Raw genomic sequence first — 19,746 nt, forward strand, 5'->3', positions numbered from 1 at the left:
AGTGGTCCCAGACTGCTTGGAAATATTCAACACATGAGGGCTTCGTCGTCAGCAAGGAGCGTCATCGGTTTGTAATGGCTAATGTGATAGTGGGGTCTGATTTTCCGTCGTAGAAGGTGAACGACGGTGCCTTGAACTTTTTAGGTAGCACAGCCCTTGCAATTTGTCGCACGAATGGGTTGTGTTTATCTTCCTTATTCGAATCATTGTTTCTCCCTCGTTTATGCCGTGCATATGGACTTCCTTCAGATGAGCTGGATACATCAACGCACCCTTTCTTTCTAGGCATCAGGGATGGTGAGTCTGAATCACTGTCATTATTGCGTTTTTGAAGTTGACGTCGGCGATCGTCCTTCTTTCTCGAAGGTCAAACCCGGTATTGGTATGCGGCTTGTTGGCTTACATTTCGGATCGACGTTCAAGCGATGTTGGGCCACTAATGGATCCACTCCTGACATCTCGTATGGGGACCATGCAAATACATCAATATTGCCGAGTAAGAAAGCTACAAACTCCTGCCTTTCGACTGTATCCAAGGAAGCGCCGATCATGAAGAACTTGTCAGGACTTCCGTCAATTTCAACCCGATGCAGGGCTTCGGTTGTTGTTTTACTTGGGATCCTCCCAATGTCTTCGAGGCTCTCCCCATCCGGTACCTCAATTGAATGCACTTCCAGTTCCCTTGGTCTCTTCGTAGCTAGAAGATAACATGCTTGCACCGACTTCTGAGAGCCACGAATTTGTTCGATACCGTATTCAGTCGGAAAACGAAGTAGTTGGTGGTAGGTGCTTCGCACGGCTTGCATCGTATGTAACCAAGTTAAGCCCATGATGAAATTATACGGCGAAGGAAGCTTGACAACTAGAGATTCTATGTCTACCGAACTGGTGCCAGCCCATACCAGTAGTGTGATTTTGCCCAAAGGATACTCTGGGTTAGCATTGAAGTCGAATAACGGGTAATCAGCCAGAGACAAGTCCGAATCTGCAAAGCCAAGTTTGACAAAAGTTTGGTAATACATTATTTCCGAAGTGCTGCCCTAGTCAACAAGAACACGCTCGGTGGTGAATCTGTTTACACGTACCTCGATGACGAGGGGATCAGTGTGGGGGTGGGTCACTCCAACTAAATCACTGTCATTGAAACTAATCCTTCCAGTGTCGTCTGGTCGTTTCGTTGGCGTCATTGGGCTATGGGTGCTACATGGCAACTGGATCGTGTGCACCTTGGGTGGCAGCAGCAAGTTATATATCATATGAATTACACCAAGAGGAGGTGACTCCGGCCGTAGAGCTACTGTATTTGTTGAATTGTTCTTTTAGACGTATTGCGTAAGACGGCTGTCTTGCACCAATTCTTCAAGGTGATCTTTTAATGAATAACAACTATCGGTGTTGTGACCGTTGTCTTTATGATACTCACACCGTTTATCCTTTCTTCTAGCATCGAGAGGTCCCGTCATCTTGGGCGGCCACTTGAAGAACGGAAGGTGTTGTACCTTCAACAGAATCTTATTGATCGACTTTGTTAACTCCGTATATTTCTTGCTTGAGCGCCTTGTGCGCCTGCTATCCACTTGATACTGTTTATTAGCTCGATGTCAACATTGGTCGTTTGATTGATGCAAGTCACGCCTTTTGTCTCGTTTAGGCTGGCTCCGCTGCTTGGGGCTTCTTGATGGCACGACGCTAATCGATTGAACAATTCCTGACGTGGCCGTCTCAACGGCTTTACGTCGGGCCTTGATTCGCAGGGCATTGTCTTCCACTTTGTAGTATTCTTCGACCTTCTTCATTAACACCTAGACAATTTTGGGGGGCCGCCTGGTTAATGAACTGCGGAGGGGCTATCAAGATGCAATCCCATCTTGAAGGTGGTGATGGCCATGGAATCATTGCAAGCATCATCACCCAGATTAAAGCACTCCCAATAGCGGGCCAAGTATTCACGAAGAGTTTCTTCCGGTCTAATTTGCATGGCCCAAAGAGAATCAACTTGCTTCGGCTGGACCTCATTAGTGATGAATCTCGCATTGAATGACTTAGAGTTTGTGGAAGCTCTTAATTGATGCCAGCTCCAGTTTATAATACCGCCTCACGGCTAGTGGTCCCAGACTACTTGGAAATATTCGGCACATGAGGGCTTCATCGCCAGCATTGAGCGTCATCGCTTGCTTGTAATGGCGAATGTGATCAGTGGGGTCTGATTTTTCGTTGTAGAGGGTGAACAACTGTGCCTTGAACTTTTTGGGTAGCACAACCCTTGTAATTTGTCGCACGAATGGTTTGTGTTTATCTTCCTCATTCGAATCATCGTTTCTCCCTCGTTTATGCCGTGCATATGGACTTCCTTCAGATGAGCTGGATACATCAACGCGCCCTTTCTTTCTGGGCACCAGGGATGGTGAGTCTGAATCACTGTCATTATTGCGTTTTTGAAGTCGACGTCGGCGGTCGTCCTTCTTTCTCGAAGGTCAAACCCGGTCTTGGCATGCGGCTTGTTGGGATTTCACCACCTCCAAGGCCAAATCATGGTGCAAGCGCGCTCATTCTAAGCCATCATGTTCTCCAGCCGTTGTTCATTTTGCTCTGCCTGATCAATAATCATCTGTATTGTCTCATGCATTGAAGTTGAGGGTAAGGTCTGAGAATCAAAGTTCAAGGCACGTCGCGCGGGCAATATTCTCTGGTCCCAGTATGTTTCTTGGAGTGAGGTCGTCTCTCGGTGTAGTTTTGTCAGCGACTATCGGAGGATCTTCTGTGATGCTCGCCATGAATATGCTTGAGTATTCCCACAGACGGCGCCAATTGTGGGGAAGTAGGTTTGGAAATACTCTTGGATCCTGAATGGCATCCATGATCCTCTGATTGCCACTTGAAAAAGGGATTAACACTCCGGTCGGGGGTGCCGGAATTAGCACTCCGACGGACAAGTTAGTATAGGTCTCTTATTTTTATTTACTTGAGTCTTAAGTATTTGGGTTTGTTCTCACATACCTTTCTTTGGTTGATGTTCCTCTATTTATATTCGTTCTTGAGCCCTAGGATCGGACCCACTCTTAATCCATCACGTGATTGCTCATTCGCCCCCTTCTGTTGTATGCCAATTCCCACTCGGCCTTCTGTTCAGCTTGTTCTATGGCCGATTAGTGCATTCGGCTTGGGGATCGTACAGGACGGAGCCGAATATAATATATATCCTGATTATGGTCAGAATTATTCGGCTTCCCTGCATGTACTAATATTCAGCTCCCACAGTGGTGACGCCGCCTAACTATACGGCGAAGAAATGTGTGTTGAGAATACAAGACTCTCATTTTGTTGTGACTTTGTGTGTAAGCCAAAGGCTGTATGTGTGTGGGTTTGAATAACCGTTTTGTGTAACTAGGCTCAAGCCTTGGAAACTTGTAAACCCTTGGGAGTATTTATTTGTTTATTTACTTGTTGGATTAATGTATTTTTGCATGAAGAACTATTGTATCATGTAATGTAAGTTTGAAGATTTATATTCGGCTTTCCTTGAAATAGACATGATGGTTGTATTATCATTTGGGTTAGAAATTTAGAGCGTTACATCTAGGGTCTAGGGTCTAATAGGATTTAAGGTCTATTAGGGTTTAAGGTCTAGGGACTAGGGTCCGCGGTCTAGGTTATAGGGTCTAGGGTCAGGGGTTTTTGGTCGGGGGTTTAGGGTTTAGGATTTAGGATCTGGAGGTTGGAGTTTAGGCTTAGGGGTTAGGAGTTAAGGGTTGGATATTGGGGTTGGAGGTTTAGGGGTTAGGGTTTTAGGGGTTAGGCCTTAAACCCAAAACCCCAAACCATCGCAAATCCTAAATCCTAAACCCTAAATTCTAACCCTTTAAGAACCCTAAACCCCTTTAAAACCCAAAATCCATAACCAAAAATGCAAAATCCTAAACCCTCAACCCTAAACCCCACAACCAAACCCCGACCCCGAAACCAAACCCGAAACCCCCAACCCGAACCGCAATTCCCAACCTAAACCCCTAAACCCTAAAAACTAACCCCTAACACCTAATCCCTAACCCGAAACCCTAACTGCTAACCCCAAACCCCTAAACCCTAAACACGAAAACCCCAAACCTAAACCCCCAAATCCCGAACCCTAAAACCCCAACACTAGACACCAAACCCTAAACCATAAAACCTACCCTAACCCCCTAAACCATAAAACCTACCCTAACCCCCTAAACCCTAAACCCCGACCCCCGACCCAAACCCCAACACCCAAATCCCTAAACCTCAAACCCTCAAACCCTAAACTAAACCCCAAACCCTGAAACCCTAAGGGTTTAGGGTTTGATGATTATGATGCGCGGACGCTCCGGAGCAAGATGCCAAGTACGGCAACCACGTCCAGAGCGAACACAATACTTATATCATTGGGTTGCGAAAGTTGGAAGAAATTATTGGGATCAGTATCGGCTCGCAGGAATGCGACAAAGAAGTCTCCCCAGCCACATAGCCCACGTCCAATAAGGGAGAGGCGAAGAACTATTACTGTTGAATTTGGCAGTGAGAAAATTGGAGATACGAGTGAATCTCATCGATTCGCAGATCATTTGAATCACGATGATCATTGACCTCGCGCAATCTACGAAGGAGATCATAGAGGTAGCCAGATCATTTACGGCATTAGTGAGTGCGGTCGGGCCAACGGCTGTGTTATTCATACCATGTCCAGAAACACGTTCTAGTTGTCATCCTAACCCAAGAAAGTGGATCCGGGAATTAGATATGAAGTAAAAAAAGTACGCCCGAACACCAACCACTCCTCAAAAACTCCATTTGGTAGGCATCCAAGTAGAGGTTGTCCCGACGAATCCTCAGCCTGATCCAATGGTTGTTGGTTCGCAGTATGATATTGAACCATTAAGTGGGTGGATTCTGCTGAACGGGAAGTACAATAATATTGTGTGAAAAGGTCTCTCCTAATTCAACGCCCAAATCCTCAATGAAGTCCCTGTACGCTCCACTGCCCCTTTCAACATTGAACTCCTTTGTGAATTTCGCCATTAACTGAATTCAATTCTGCTATTAACATTAATAATCAATCAATACAAAAACATAAAAATACTAACTCAACGGAGTGCTTGTAATTATCCTTCTCAACGTTGAATTCCGCTATTAACTCAATTGAATTCTATCATTGACAATAATAATAAATTAATAGCTAAAATAATAATAAAGCAATAACTAAAATAATAATAATTAAATACTATTAATAAATAACTTTCTTTTTTCTCATCTCATGCATTATTGTCAAATGTTGAATCGAATCCTGAATTGTTTTGCTAAAATAATGAATAGTGAATCATATGATTCACTTTATTTAACAATAGTGATCGGACGCAAATAAAGTGAATCATACGATTCACGATTCATTATTTTAGCAAAAATGATTTACGATTTGATTCAAGATTTGACACTAATGTCTGAGATGAGAAAAATGAAAATTATTTATAAATATTATTTAATTATTATAATTTTAGCTTTTAGTATTATTATTATTTTAGCTATTGATTTATTATTATTACCAATGACAGAATTGAATTGAGTTAATAGCAGAATTCAACGTTGAAAAGGATAATTACAAGCACTCCATTGAGTTAGTATTTTTATGTTTTTCTATTGATTAATTATTATTGTCAATCGCAAAATTAAATTCAGTTAATGGCGGAATTCACAAAGGAGTTCAACGTTGAAAAGGGTAGTGAAGCTTACAGGGACTTCATTGAGGACTTGCACATTGAATTGGGAGAGACCTTTTCACACAATATTCCCGTACTTCCTGCTCAGCAAAATCCACCCACTCGATGGTTCAACATCATAATACGAACCAACAATCATTAGATCAGGCTGAGGATTCGACAGAACCACCTTTACTTGGACGCCTACCAATTGGAGAATTCTGAGGAGTGGTTAGAGTTCGGAGGTACTTCTCCTACTTCTCTACATCTAATTCTCGGATCCAGTTTCTTGGGTTACGATGGCGGCTACAATGCCCTGAAACGTGTTTCCGAATAAGGTATGAATAACATAACCCTTGGCCCGACCGCACTCACTAATGCCGTAAATGATCTGGCTACCTCCATAATCTCCTACGCAGATCACATGAGGTCACTGATCATCGTGATTCAAATGTTCTGCAAATCGATTACATTCACTCGTATCTCCAACCTTCTCGCTGTCACATTCAGCAGTAGTAGTTCATCACTAACCCCTGATTGAATGCTGGCACTAGTGCGTGACTAAGGAGACCTCTTTGCCACATTGCTGCGAGCCGATGTTAATCCTAATAATTTCTTCCGACTTCCACAACCCAACGATATGAATATCGTGTCCGCTCTGGACGCGGTTGTCGTACTTGGCATCTTGCTCAGGAGCGTTCGCGCATCATCTTTATCAAATCCTAAACCCCAAACCGTAAGCCTAAACCCTAAGGTTTTAGGGTTTAGGATTTTGGGATTGGGGGGTTAGGGGCTGGGGGGTAAGGTTATGGAGTTAGGGGTTTGGGGTTTAGAGGTTTTGTTTAGGGTTTTAACGTTTTAGGGTTTTAGGATTTGGGTGTTGGGATTTGGGGTTTAGGTGTTCGGCTTAGAGTTGGGGGTGGGGGGTTTGGGTTTGGGATTTAGGATTTAAGGTTGAGGGTCAAGGTGGGTTTAGGGTTTGGGGGTTGGGGTTGGGGGTTTCAAGGTTTGAGGTTAGAGGGTTAGGGGTTAGGGTTTAGGGTTTAGGAGGTTAGGTAGGGTTTATGGTTTAGGGTTTACGGTTTTGGCTTTGGGGTTTGAGGTTGGATTTTTGAGTTTGGGGTTTAAGGTTTGTGGTTTTGGGATTAGGGTTTGGGGTTTTTGGGTTTCGCGGTTTCGGTGTTCGGGATTTAGCTTTTAGGGTTTGGGGGTTTAGAATTTAGAGTTTAAGGTTTAGGGTTTTTGGGTTTTGGGCTTTGGTTTTGGGTTTAACATTTTTTTAGGGTTTAGGAATTGGGGTTAGGTTGTAGGGTTTAGGGTTAGGGGTTGGGGGTTAGCAATTTAGGGATTAGGGTAGAGTTTAGGGTTTGAGATTTAGGGTTATGGGGTTTGGGGTTTGGGGGTTTAGCTTTTAGGGTTTTGGGGTTTAGGGTTTTTAGTTTGGGATTTGGGGTTTTGGGTATAGGGTTTTGGGGTCTTTTGGTTTTTGAGTTTTGGGTTGAGGATTTTGGGTTTAGGATTTAGGATTAGGGGTTAGGGTTTAGGATTAGGGGTTAGGGGTTAGCAGTTAGGGGTTCGGGGTTAGGCATTTAGGGGTTAGGGTTTTAGGGGTTAGGGTTTAGAGTTTGGGGTTTAGAGTTTAGGGTTTGGGGTTTGGTGTTTGGGTTTAGAGGTTAGTGTTTTAGGGTTTTAGGGGTTTGGGTTTCAGGTTTGGGTTTGGAGGTTACGAGTTAAGGTTTAGGGTTAGGGTTAGGGTTAGGGTTAGGTGTTGGGGGTTGGCGTTAGGAGTTGGGATTTTACGGTTTAGGGTTTAGAAGTTAGGATTAGGATTTGAGGTTTGGGATTTAGGGTTTCAAAACCCTTAAACCCGAAGCCCAAAATCCAAAACCCAAACCCCAAAATCACAAACCATAAACCGTAAATCCTAAACTCCAAATCCAAACCCCAAATCTAAAACCCCTAAAAACCCTAAATCCTAATCCCTTGAGAACCCTAAACCCCTTAAGAACACAAAACCTAAAACCCTAAACCCTAACCCTCAACTCCTAACCCTAAACCCTAACCCCTAACCCCTAAATGCTAAACCCCAACCTAAAATCCCAAACCCCAAACCCCAAACCACGACCCCGAAACCCGAACTCGAAACCCCCAACCCGAACCCCAAACCCAACCTAAACCCCTAAATCCTAAACGATAAACCCTAACCCCTAGCCCCTAACCCCAAATCCCAAACCCGAAAGTTTGGGGTTTGAGGTTGAGGGGTTTGGGTGTTAGGGTTTGGGTTTAGGATTGGAGTTTAGGTTTGAGGGTCTTGAGTTGAGGGTCGGGGGTTGGTGTTTAGGGTTTGGGGGTTTTGGGTTTAAGGTAGGGTTTACAAGGTTAGGGTAGGGTTTACGATTTGGTGTCAGGTTTTAGGGTTTAGTGTTTCCCCCTGACACCAAACCGTAAACCCTACCCTAACCCTGTAAACCCTACCTTAAATCCAAAACCCCCAAACCCTAAACACCAAACCCCGACCCTCAACTCAAGACCCTCAAACCTAAACTCCAATCCTAAACCCAAACCCTAACACCCAAACCCCTCAACCTCAAACCCCAAACCCCTAATTCCAAAACCCTAAACTTTAAATCTTTAGGGTTTAGGATTTGATGATTATGATGCGCGGACACTCTTGAGCAAGATGTCAAGTATAGAAATCACGTCCATAGCTGACACAATATTCATATCATTGGATTACGAAAGTCGGAAGAAATTATTAGGATTAGCATTGCCTCGCGAGAATGCGGCAAAGAAGTCTCCCCAGCCACGCACTAGTGCCAGCATCGAATCACGGGGTGGTGAAGAACTACTGCTGCTGAATATAGCAGTGAGAAGATCGAAGATACGACTGAATCTAATCGATTCGCAGATCATTTGAATCACGATGATCAGTGACCTCGCGCGATCTGCGAAGACGATCGTGAAGGTAGCCAGATCATTTACGACATTAGTGAGTGCAGTCAGGCCAAGGGCTATGTTATTCATAACTTGTCCGGAAACACACTCCAGGGCATTATAGCTACCATAATAACCCAAGAAAGTGGATCCGGGAATTAGATGTGGAGAAGTAGAAGAAGTACACCCGAACTCCAACCACTCCTCAAAAAATCCATTTGGTAGGCGTCCAAGTAAAGGTTGTCCCGTCAAATCCTCAGCTTGATCCAATGATTGTTGGTTCGCAGTATAATGTTGAACCATCGAATGAGTGGATTCTGCTGAGCGGGAAGTATGGGAATATTGTGTGAGAAGGTCTCTCTCAATTCAACGTGGAAGTCCTCAATGAAGTCCTTGTACGCTCCACTACCCCTTTCAACGTTGAACTCCTTTGTGAATTCCGTCACTAACTGAATTCAATTCTGACATTGACATTAATAATTAGTCAATAGAAAAACATAAAAATAATAACTCAATTGAGTGCTTGTAATTATCCTTTTACACGTTGAATTCTGCCATTAACCCAATTGAATTCTGCCATTGACAATAATAATAAATCAATAGCTAAAATAATAATAAATCAATAGCTAAAATAATAATAATTAAAAGCTAAAATAATAATAATTAAATACTATTAATAAATAATTTTTATTTTTCTCATCTTAGACATTATTGTTAAATCTACAATCGAATCGTGAATCGTTTTACTAAAATAATGAATAGTGAATCGTATGATTCACTTTATTTAACACTAGCGGTCCAGCACAAATAAAGTGAATCATACGATTCACGATTCATTATTTTAGCAAGAGATTCACGATTTGATTCAAGATTTGATAATAATGCCTGAGATAAGAAAAATGAAAATTATTTACTAATATTATTTCATTATTATTATTTAGCTTTTAATTATTATTATTTTGGTTATTGATTTATTATTATTGTCAATGGCATAATTTAATTGAGTTAATGGCGGAATTCACCGTTGAAAATGATAATTACAAGCACTTCATTGAGTTATTATTTGTATGTTTTTTAATTGGTTGATTATTATTATCAATGGCAAAATTGAATTCAATTAATGGCGAAATTCACAAACAAGTTCAACGTTGAAAGGGATAGTGGAGCTTACAGGGACTTCATTGAAGACTTGCGCGTTGAATTGGGAGAGACATTTTCACACAATATTCTCGTACTTCCCGCTCAGTAGAATCCACCCACTCGATGGTTCAACATCATACTGCAAACCAACAATCATTGGATCAGACTGAGGATTCGACGGGACAACCTCTACTTGGGCGCCTACCAATTGCACAATTATGAGGAGTGGTTAGAGTTTGGGCATACTTCTCCTACTTCTCCACATCTAATTCTCGGATCCACTTTCTTAGGTTACAATGGCAACTACAATGTGCTGGAACGTCTTTTCAGACAAGGTATGAATAACATAGCTCTTAGCTCGGCCACGCTGACTAATGCTGCAGATGAACTGGCTACCTCCACGATCTCCTACACATATCGCATGAGGTCACTAATCATCGTGATTTAAATGATCTGCGAATCGATTACATTCACTCGTATCTTAGACCTTCTCACTGCCACATTCAGAAGCAGCAGTTCTTCGCCAACATTTTATTGAATGCTGGCAATAGTGCATGACCGGGGAGACCTCTTTGTCGCATTGCTGCGAGCTGATGTTGATCCCAATAAGTTTATCTGACTTCCGTAAACCAATAATATGAATATCGTGTCCGCTCAGGACGCAGTTGTCGTACTTGGCATCTTGCTCAAAAGCGTCCGTGCATCATCATCAAACCCTAAACCCTTAGGGTTTAGGGTTTGGGGGATAGGAGTTAGGGGGTTAAGGGGTTAGGGGTTAAAGGTTGGGGATAGGGTTTTAGGGGTTTAGTTTCGAGTTTTAGGGTTTTTGGGTTTAGGGTTTGGGGTTAGGGGTATAAGGGTTTGGGGTTTAGGTGTTCAGTTTAGGGCTGGGGGTTGGGGGTTGGGGGTTAGGGGTTGGGAGGTTAGGTGGTATGGATTGGGGTTTAAGATTTAGGATTGATGGTCTAGGGTCTAGGGTTGACGGTCTAGGGTCAGGAGTTGGGGTTTATGGTTTAGGGTTTGGCGGTTTGGCAGTTGGGATTGGGGGTTTGAAGGATTAGGGTTAAAGGGTTAGGGGGTTAGGGTTTAAAGTTTAGGGTTTAAGGTAGGGTTTAGGGGGTTAGGGTAGGGTTTATGGTTTATGGTCTAGGGTTCGGGGTTTGGTGTTTGGGGTTAGGTTTTGGAGTTCGGGGTTTATGATTTTGGGTTTAGGGTTTAGGGGTTAGGGTTTGGAGTTTTTGGGTTTCGGGGTTTAGGGTTTAGCTTTAAGGGTTTGGGGATTTAGGGTTTAGTGTTTTCAAATTTTTGGGTTTTGGGTTTTGGGATTTGGGTTTTGGGTTTAGGGCTTGGGATTTGGGGTTGGGTGTTTTGGGGTTTTGGGTTTTTGGGGTTTTGGGTTTTGGATTTTTTAAGATTTAAAGTTTAGGATTTAGGGTTTAGGATTTGGGGTTAGGGATTAGAGGTTAGGCTGTAAGGTTTAGGGTTAGGGGTTAGAGGTTGGGGGTTAGGAGTGTAGGGGTTAGGGATTAGGATAGGGTTTATGGTTTAGGGCTTGGGGTTAGGTGTTGGGGTTGGGGTTGGGGTTGGGGTTGGGGGTTAGGGGTTACGGTTATATGGTTGGGGGTTTAGGGTTTGGGATTTTGGGGTTTCGGGGTTTCGGGGTTTCAGTGTTCGGGGTTTAGCTTTTAGGGATTGGGGGTTTAGGGTTTAGGGCTTCGCATTTAAGGTGTGTTTAATTGGACAGACTGGATAAGGGGGAATTAGAATCCATCGGACTTGAGTCCTGAGACTGTGAATCCCCCGGACTATTTGATTGGATTGGATATGTGTCATGTGTTTGTTTTTTCATGGGATTAGATGTCTAGAAAAAACTATTTTTAGTGAATCCAACATTTTGTTGGACGGGCTGGATAGGATAAATGAACAAAACACTATTTTACCCTTTTTCAATTATTTACTAAGTAATAGCAATGTTAAATATCTCTTTAATATTTTAATTATTTTTAGCTAGATTAAATAAAAATTTATTTTATTTTATTTTTTAGACAATTAAATAAATTTATTTTTTTTAAATAAAATAAATAAAATATCAATAAAAATATATGTTATTTTTTCAAATAAATTTGTTTTTAAAAATAATAATAATTAAACAATGAAATTAAATAAAACATCTATTAACATTTAAATAATGAAATTAAATAAAATATAAACAAAATTTTAAAATAAAATATCAATAAAATATCTATAAAAAATTATTTTAAAAAATTAAATAAATAAAACATCAATAAAAAGTTAAATAAAATTATTTTATTTTTAAATTGAGACATTTAAATTTTATTGAATTTTACTAAATATAATATATAATTAAATAGTAGATGGTCAAAATGGTCATTTTACCACCTAATCCCAACAGTAAATTGTCCCCCTAAAACTGTCCCAACCCCCCGGGGGATAGTATAATCCCCCATATGGGGGTTAAGGAGTCCGGTCGGACTCCATGTCCGGCGGACTAAAAAAAAACAAACGATGGACTACTCACTCCTTCGGATAAGCAATCCGAATAATGAATAGTCCCCCCCTAATCCCCCCAATCAAACACACCCTTAGGGTTTGGGGGTTTTTGGGTTTTGCGTTTTGGGTTGAAGGTTTAGGATGTTTTAGGGTTTAGAGTTTGAGATTTAGGTTAGGGGTTAGGGTTTAGGGATTAGGGTTAGGGGTTAGGAGTTTATGGGTTAAGGGTTAGGGTTTTAGGGGTTTGGGTTTCGAGTTTCAGGTTTGGGTTTGGATGCGATTGCCGTATTGGATGCGATTGCCGTACTTGGTATCTTATTCAGGACCATCCACGCATCATCATCATCGTCATCGTCATCATCATCATCTTGCTTACGGTTTAGGGTTTGGGAGGTCGGGGGTTAGGGGTTTAAGGGTTAAGGGTTAGGGGTTAGGGTTAGAGGCTTGTGGTTTAGATTAGTTTAGGGTTTTAGGGGTTTAGTTTAGGGTTTGAAGTTTGAGGGTTAGGGGTTTAGAGGTTTGGGTGTTAGGGTTTGGGTTTTAGGTGTTCATTTTAGGGTTGGGGGTTGGTTTTTGAGGCCCTAGGATTTAGGGTTGAGGGTCTAGTGTGTAGGGTTGAGGGTTTAGGATTTGGGGGTTTGGGGTTTGAAGTTTTGGGGTTAGAGGGTTAGGGTTTAAGGTAGGGTTTAGGGGGTTATGGTAGGGTTTATGGTTTAGAGTTTGGGGTTTAGGGTTTAGGGCTTAAAGTTTGGGATAATTGGGTTTTGGGGTTTCAGGGTTCGGGATTCGGGGTTTGGCTTTTAGGGTTTGGGGGTTTAGGGTTTGGGATTTAGTGTTTAGAGTTTGTGATTTGGGGTTTTCGGGTTTTTGGGTTTTGCATTTTGGGTTTTGGGTTCGGGGTCAGTGGTTAGGGTGTAGGATTTGGGTTTAGGGTTAGGGGTTAAGGGTTTAGGAGTTAGGGTAGGGTTTATGGTTTAGGGTTTGGGATTAGGTCTTGGGGTTTGGGGTTTGGAGTTTAGGGGTTTGAAGTTTAGGGGTTTCGGGGTTTCGGGGTTCGGCATTTAGCTTTTAGAGTTTGGGGGTTTAGGGTTTAAGGTTTGGGGTTTTTGGTTTGTGGGTTTAGGGTTTTTTAGGGTTTAGGGTTTAGGGATTAGGGATTAGGAGTTAGGGGCTTAGGGTTTAGAGTTTACGGGTTAGGGTTTGGGGTTTGGGTTGAGGGTTTAGGGTTTGGGATTTGAGGTTTTTGGTTTGTGGGTTTAGGGTTTTTTAGGGTTTAGGATTTAGGATTAGGGATTAGGATTTAGGGTTAGGGTTTAGGAGTTAGGGGTTAGGGATTAAGGGTTAGGGGTTAGGATTTAGAGTTTACGTGTTAGGGTTTGGGGTTTGGGTTTAGGGATTTAGGGGTTAGGGTTTTAGGGGTTTCGAGTTTCGAGTTTAGGTTTGGGTTTGGGGTTTGGGTTTTAAGTTTTAGGTTTTGAGGTTTAGATTTGATGGTTGTAGGGGATTAGGGTTTTAGGGTTTTGAGCTTTGGGTTTTGGATTATGGATTTGGGGTTTGGGGTTTAGTGTTTGGGGTTTAGAGGGTTTTTAGGGGGTTCACTATTTTGGGTTTGGGGTTGGGGTTGGGGTTAGGGTTTGGGGGTTGGGGTCTATTTGGGTCTAAGGTCTAGGAACTATTAGGGTTTAGGGTCTAGGGTCTATTAGGATTTGGTGTTCGGGATTGGGGTTTGAGGTTTGGTGTTTGGGGTTTTCGAGTTTGGGGTCTGGGGTCTAGGGTCTATTAGGGTTTACGATCTAGGGTCTAATGTCTAGGGTCTATTAGGATTTAAGGTTTAAGAATTAAGGTTCTATTAGGGTCTAGGGACTAAGGTCGAGGGTCTAGGGTCCAGGGTAGGGTCGAAGATCAGAGGTTTAGGGTTTAAGGTTTAGGAGTTAGGGTTTAAGCCTAGGGGTTAGGAGTTAAGGGTTCCAGGGTCCGGGGATCAGGGGTTTTGGGTCGGTGGTTTAGGGTTTAAGGTTTAAGAGTTAGAATTTAGGCTTAAGGGTTAGGAGTTAAGGATTGGGTGTTGGGGTTAGGGGTTTAGGGGTTAAGGGTTTAGGATTTCAAAACCCTTAAACCCGAAACATAAAACCCCAAAACCCAAAATCCCAAACCATAAACCCTAAATCTCAAAACCTAACCCCAAACCCCAAACCGCCATAACCCTAAACCCTAACCCCAAAACCCTAACCACTAAACCCAAACCCGAAATCCCAAACCCTAATCCCTAAACTCTGAAACCCTAAACCCAAAATCTGAAAACCCCGAGCCGTAAACTCCAAAAACCCCGACCTTAAACCATAAACCCCGAAACCATAAACTCCCAAACCCCGCACCCTGATACCCCAAACCCTAACCCCGGACACCAAACCCTAAACCCTACCCTAATCCTCTAAACCCTAACCCAAAACCCAATCCAACAACCCCCAAACCCCAGCCCCTGACCCTCAACCCTCAAACCCCAACCCCAACCCCAACCTCAAACCACCCAACCCTAAACCCCAACACCCAAACACCTAAACCCCAAACCCCTAAAAACCGTAACTAAACCCCTACCCCAACCCTAAAACCCTAAACCCTTTGAGGTTTACGGTTTGATAATTATGATGCGCGAACGCTCTTGATCAAGATGCCAAGTACGGCAACCATATCCAGAGCGAACACAATATTAATATCATTGGGTTGTGGAAGTCGGAAGAAATTATTGGGATCAGTATCGGCTCGCAAGAGTGCGGCAAAGAGGTCTCCCCAGCAAAGCACTAGTGCCAGCATCCAATTAGGAAGTGGCAAAAAAACTATTGTTGCTGAATGTGACAACGAGAAGATCGGAAATACGAGTAAATCTAATCGATTCGTAGATCATTTGAATCACGATAATCATTAACCTCGCGCAATCTGCGAAGAAGATCGTAGAGGTAGCCAGATTATTTACGGTATTAATCAGTGCGGTCGAGCCAACGGCTATGTTATTCATACCATGTCCAGAAATACGCTCCAAGGCATTCTCACTACCATCGTAACCCAAGAAAGTGGATTCGAAAATTAGATGTCGAGAAGTAAGAGAAGTATGCACGAACTCCAACCACTCCTCAAAAACTCCATTTGGTAGGCGTGCAAGTAGAGGTTATCCCGTCAAATCCTCAGTCTGATCCAATGATTGTTGGTTCGCAGTATGATGTTGAACCATCAAGTGGGTTGATTCTGCTGAGCAGGAAGTATGGGAATATTGTGTGGAAAGACTTCTCCCAATTCAACGCGTAAGTCTTCAATGAATTCCCTGTATGCTCCACTACCCCTTTCAACGTTAAACTCCTTTGTGAATTCCGCCATTAACTGAATTCAATTATGCCATTGACATTAATAATCAATCAATAGAAAAACATAAAAATATTAACTCAATGGAGTGCTTGTAAATATCGTTTTCAACGTTGAATTCTGCCATTGACAATAATAATAAATCAATAGTAAAAATAATAATAAATCAATAGTTAAAATAATAATAATTAAAAACTAAATTATTAATAATTAAATACTATTAATAAATAATTTTCATTTTTCTCATCTCATGCATTATTGTCAAATCTTGAATCGTTTTGCTAAAATAATGAATAGTGAATTGTATGATTCACTTTATCTAACACTAGTGGTCGGGCGCAAATAAAGTGAATCATACGATTCACGATTCATTATTTTAGCAAACCAATTCACGATTCGATTCAAGATTTAACAATAATGCCAGATATGAGAAAAATGAGAATTATTTTTTAATACCATTTAATTATTATTATTTTAGTTTTTAATTATTATTATTTTAGCTATTGATTTATTATTATTGTCAATGACAGAATTCAATTGAGTTAATGGCGGAATTTAACGTTGAAAATGATAATTACAAACACTTCATTGAGTTATTATTTTTATGTTTTTCTATTGATTGATTATTATTGTTAATGACAGAATTGAATTCAAACAATGGCGAAATTCACAAAGGAGTTCGACGTTGAAAGGGGTAGTGGAGCTTACAGGGACTTCATTGATGACTTGCACGTTGAATTGGGAGAAAACTTTTCACACAATATTCTCGTACTTCCCGCTTAGCAGAATCCACCCACTCGATAGTTCAACATCATACTACGAACCACCAATCATTGGATTAGGCTGAGAATTTAACGGGACAACCTCTACTTGAACACCTACCAATTGGATAATTCTAAAGAGTGGTTGGAGTTCGGGCATACTTCTCCTACTTCTCCACATCTAATTTCCGGATCCACTTTCTTGGGTTACGATGGCAGCTACAATGCCCTGGAACGTGTTTCCGAACAAAGTATGAATAACATATACCTTGGCCCGACCGCACTCACTAATGACGTAAATGATCTGGCCACCTCCACGATCTCCTACGCAGATCGCATGAGGTCACTGATCATCATGATTCAAATGATCTACGAATCGATTACATTCACTCATATCTCCGACCTTCTCGCTGCCACATTCAACCACAGCAATTCTTCGCCACCCCTGATTGGATATTGGCACTAGTGCCCGGCTAAGGAGACCTCTTTACCACATTGCTGCGAGCCGATGCTGATCCCAATAATTTATTCCGACTTCCGCAACCCAATGATATGAATGTCGTGTCCACTCTCGACACAGTTGTCGTACTTGGCATCTTACTGAGGAGCGTCCACGCATCATCATCATTAAACCCTAAACCCTGGGTTTAGGGTTTAGGATTTGAGGGTTACGGGTTTAGGGGTTAGGGTTTGGGGTTTTAGGGGTTAGGGTTTGGGGTTTTAGGGTTAGGGGTTTAGGGGTTTGGGTGTTGGGGTTTGGGGTTTGGGTGTTTGGTTTAGGGTTAGGGGTTGGGGGTTAGGGGGTTGGGTGTTGCAAGTTAGGCTTTGTGGTTTAGGATTTAAGACTGAGGGTCTAGGGTCTAAGGTTGAGGGTCTAGGGTCGGGGGTTGGGGTTTAGGGTTTGGCAATTGGGATTGGGGGTTTGAAGGTTTGGGATTAGAGGGTTAACGGGTTAAGGTTTAGGATTTAGGGTTTAGGGTAGGGTTTAGGTGGCTAGGATAGGGTTTATGGTTTAGGGTTTGGAGTTTGGGGTTAGGTTTTGGAGTTTGGGGTTTAAGATTTAGGGTTTAGGATTTAGTGGTTCGGGTTCGGGGTTTTTGGGTTTCGGGGTTCGTGGTTTATCTTTAAGGGTTTGGGGGGGGGGGGGGTTTGGGATTTGGGATTTTGGGGTTTTGGGTTTTTTAGGATTTTAAGGTTTAGAATTTAGGGTTACGAGTTAGGATGTAGGGTTTAGGGTTAAGGGTTAGGGGTGTAGGGTTTAGGGTTGGGGGTTAGGGGTTAGGGGTTAGGGTAGGGTTTATGGTTTAGGATTTGGGGTTTGGGGATTGGGGATTGGGGTTAGGTGTTGGGGTTTGGGATTTGCGGTTTAGGGGTTAGGGGTTTGGGTTTTGCGGTTGGGGGTTTTGGGTTGGGGGTTAGGTGTTGGGTTGGGGGTTTCCCTGAAGTATTCAACTATGGTGATTCCTGGAAAATTCACATCCACATAGATAGAATGATTATGGCTCAATACATGCAGGACAATTTGATTCATTGTCCAAGGAAAGGAAACTCATTTAACTGAAAAAGGTTTTTTAAGCAAAAAATTTTTGAAGAAAATGAGGCACCACAGGAGTGCACAGCCTGTATAAAAAAAAACCCATCTGTTGTACATCAAAAACCTATTGAAAGGCCTCTACAGAATCCAAAAACTGGTTCAAGGACGTATTACATCCTTGCACATTTCTATAAGTAAGAAACGAGGCACGCTCAGTTCCATTTGGGTTGGACAAAGGGTAGAGGAACAAAGCAACATGTCATCTAAGAAGCATGGATATGAACACCGCACACGGATACATGACATGGATAAGCTGACACTACAAGTTTCAAAACATCAGGACACAACATGGCAACAAATAAATATATATTATCATTATATACATTAAAATAATACTAATAATCTCTTTATTTTGACACTATAAATACATTTATATTTCATTATATGAAAATGGTAAGAAATCTTTTTTCTACGAGTCCTAATATCTATTTTTAAAATTGTTGTTCACTAACAAATTGGAGCTTTCAGGCTTTAGAGTTCATAAAGTCCAAAAGCTATAAAGAGGAGAGATTAACAAGTATAGACTCGCACTGTTTTGATTTTATCATTGACACCCTAGTTATTTTCTTCAAACTTGCAATTTGTTTTATCTTTTGTGTTTCTACTAGTTGGATACTTGTGTCCCCCAAGTGTCCGAAGTGTTTCCAGTTAATTTTTTTTTTTTTTTTTAAATAATAGAACATGTTAGGGCACGTGTCCAATAAGTGTCAGTATATGACACAGGCACACCATCTTAGAAATGTCAGTGCTTCTTAGACATTGTTTCTTGTTCTCCAGCAGGCTGCAATACGAAGGGACTTAAAACAATGCATTTTCGTTTGTACATCAAGAAAGCTAAAGAGAAGTCCTCTATGGCCTTCAATTTCATTCAGTGCGCATCTTGAGAGATTATACACAACGGAATCACAAGTATGAAAAATTACCTTTATACAAGGGAAATAACATATAAAATAAAAACAATACCAACAATCAATTATCAATTCAAATTGAGAATGATTCACTCCTAAAAAATATGCTTTACCTTGACATTAGGCATGTAAACAATATTAAGCAAGAGCACATATACTCACCTGTATATATTGAAGCCTCACGAGCGCCACAGGCATGTTTGAAGTGTTTGCCACAAGTGTGGTACGTTTCATAACAGATTCCTCACGGCCATCAGGCAGGGTCATTGTCAGTTGAGGAAAATCCATAAGAACCTAAATAATTAGGTAATCTAGATTAAACATCTCCAATATAATCAATTGGTTAAAATGACCAAACAAGAAAACACAACCATGTACCTCTGCCGTTTCATTTCCTCTTTCTCCACAACCAACATAAACAACAGTGTCGGAATTAGAATACTGCATACAAATATATCAATACAAACTGAATGATCCAACATTTCATGACTAGTGATGAGTTTCATCACCTAACTTTCCAAAGGATGATCATATATAAGGAAAAAATACCTTGGAAAGAGCTTGACTAATGACTGTTTTTCCACAGCCAAATGCACCAGGTATAGCACATGCCCCGCCAAGAACCGAGGGGAAAAGGGCATCAAGAACACGCTGATATGAATAAAGCCATTAGGTACAGCAAATTTTCAAGCTATATAGGTCACAAATAAAAACCAATAAGATCAGGCAACACAATTTCTATCTATGCTGGTTACCTGCCCAGTAAGAAGAGGAGTATCAGCAGCAAGCTTTGACGCAACAGGCCTAGGAGTTTGCACAGGCCAAGTCAGCAA

General features: G+C 41.7%; 1 pseudogene across 1 annotated transcript in view; it reads right to left on the reverse strand.

The window, feature by feature from the left end:
- Nucleotides 1-19,746, reverse strand: part of LOC114291187 (V-type proton ATPase catalytic subunit A-like) — a 37,449-nt pseudogene that overhangs the window by 14,444 nt on the left and 3,259 nt on the right. The window contains exons 9-12 of the transcript XR_014356330.1: nucleotides 19,669-19,741; nucleotides 19,463-19,564; nucleotides 19,292-19,354; nucleotides 19,076-19,207 (exon numbers count right to left, since the gene is read on the reverse strand). The product of XR_014356330.1 is annotated as a V-type proton ATPase catalytic subunit A-like (transcript). The remainder of the gene's footprint in view (nucleotides 1-19,075; nucleotides 19,208-19,291; nucleotides 19,355-19,462; nucleotides 19,565-19,668; nucleotides 19,742-19,746) is intronic.

This window comes from Camellia sinensis, chromosome 15 (genome assembly GCF_055761805.1).
Source record: "Camellia sinensis isolate YWXY chromosome 15, ASM5576180v1, whole genome shotgun sequence".
NCBI lineage: Eukaryota > Viridiplantae > Streptophyta > Magnoliopsida > Ericales > Theaceae > Camellia > Camellia sinensis.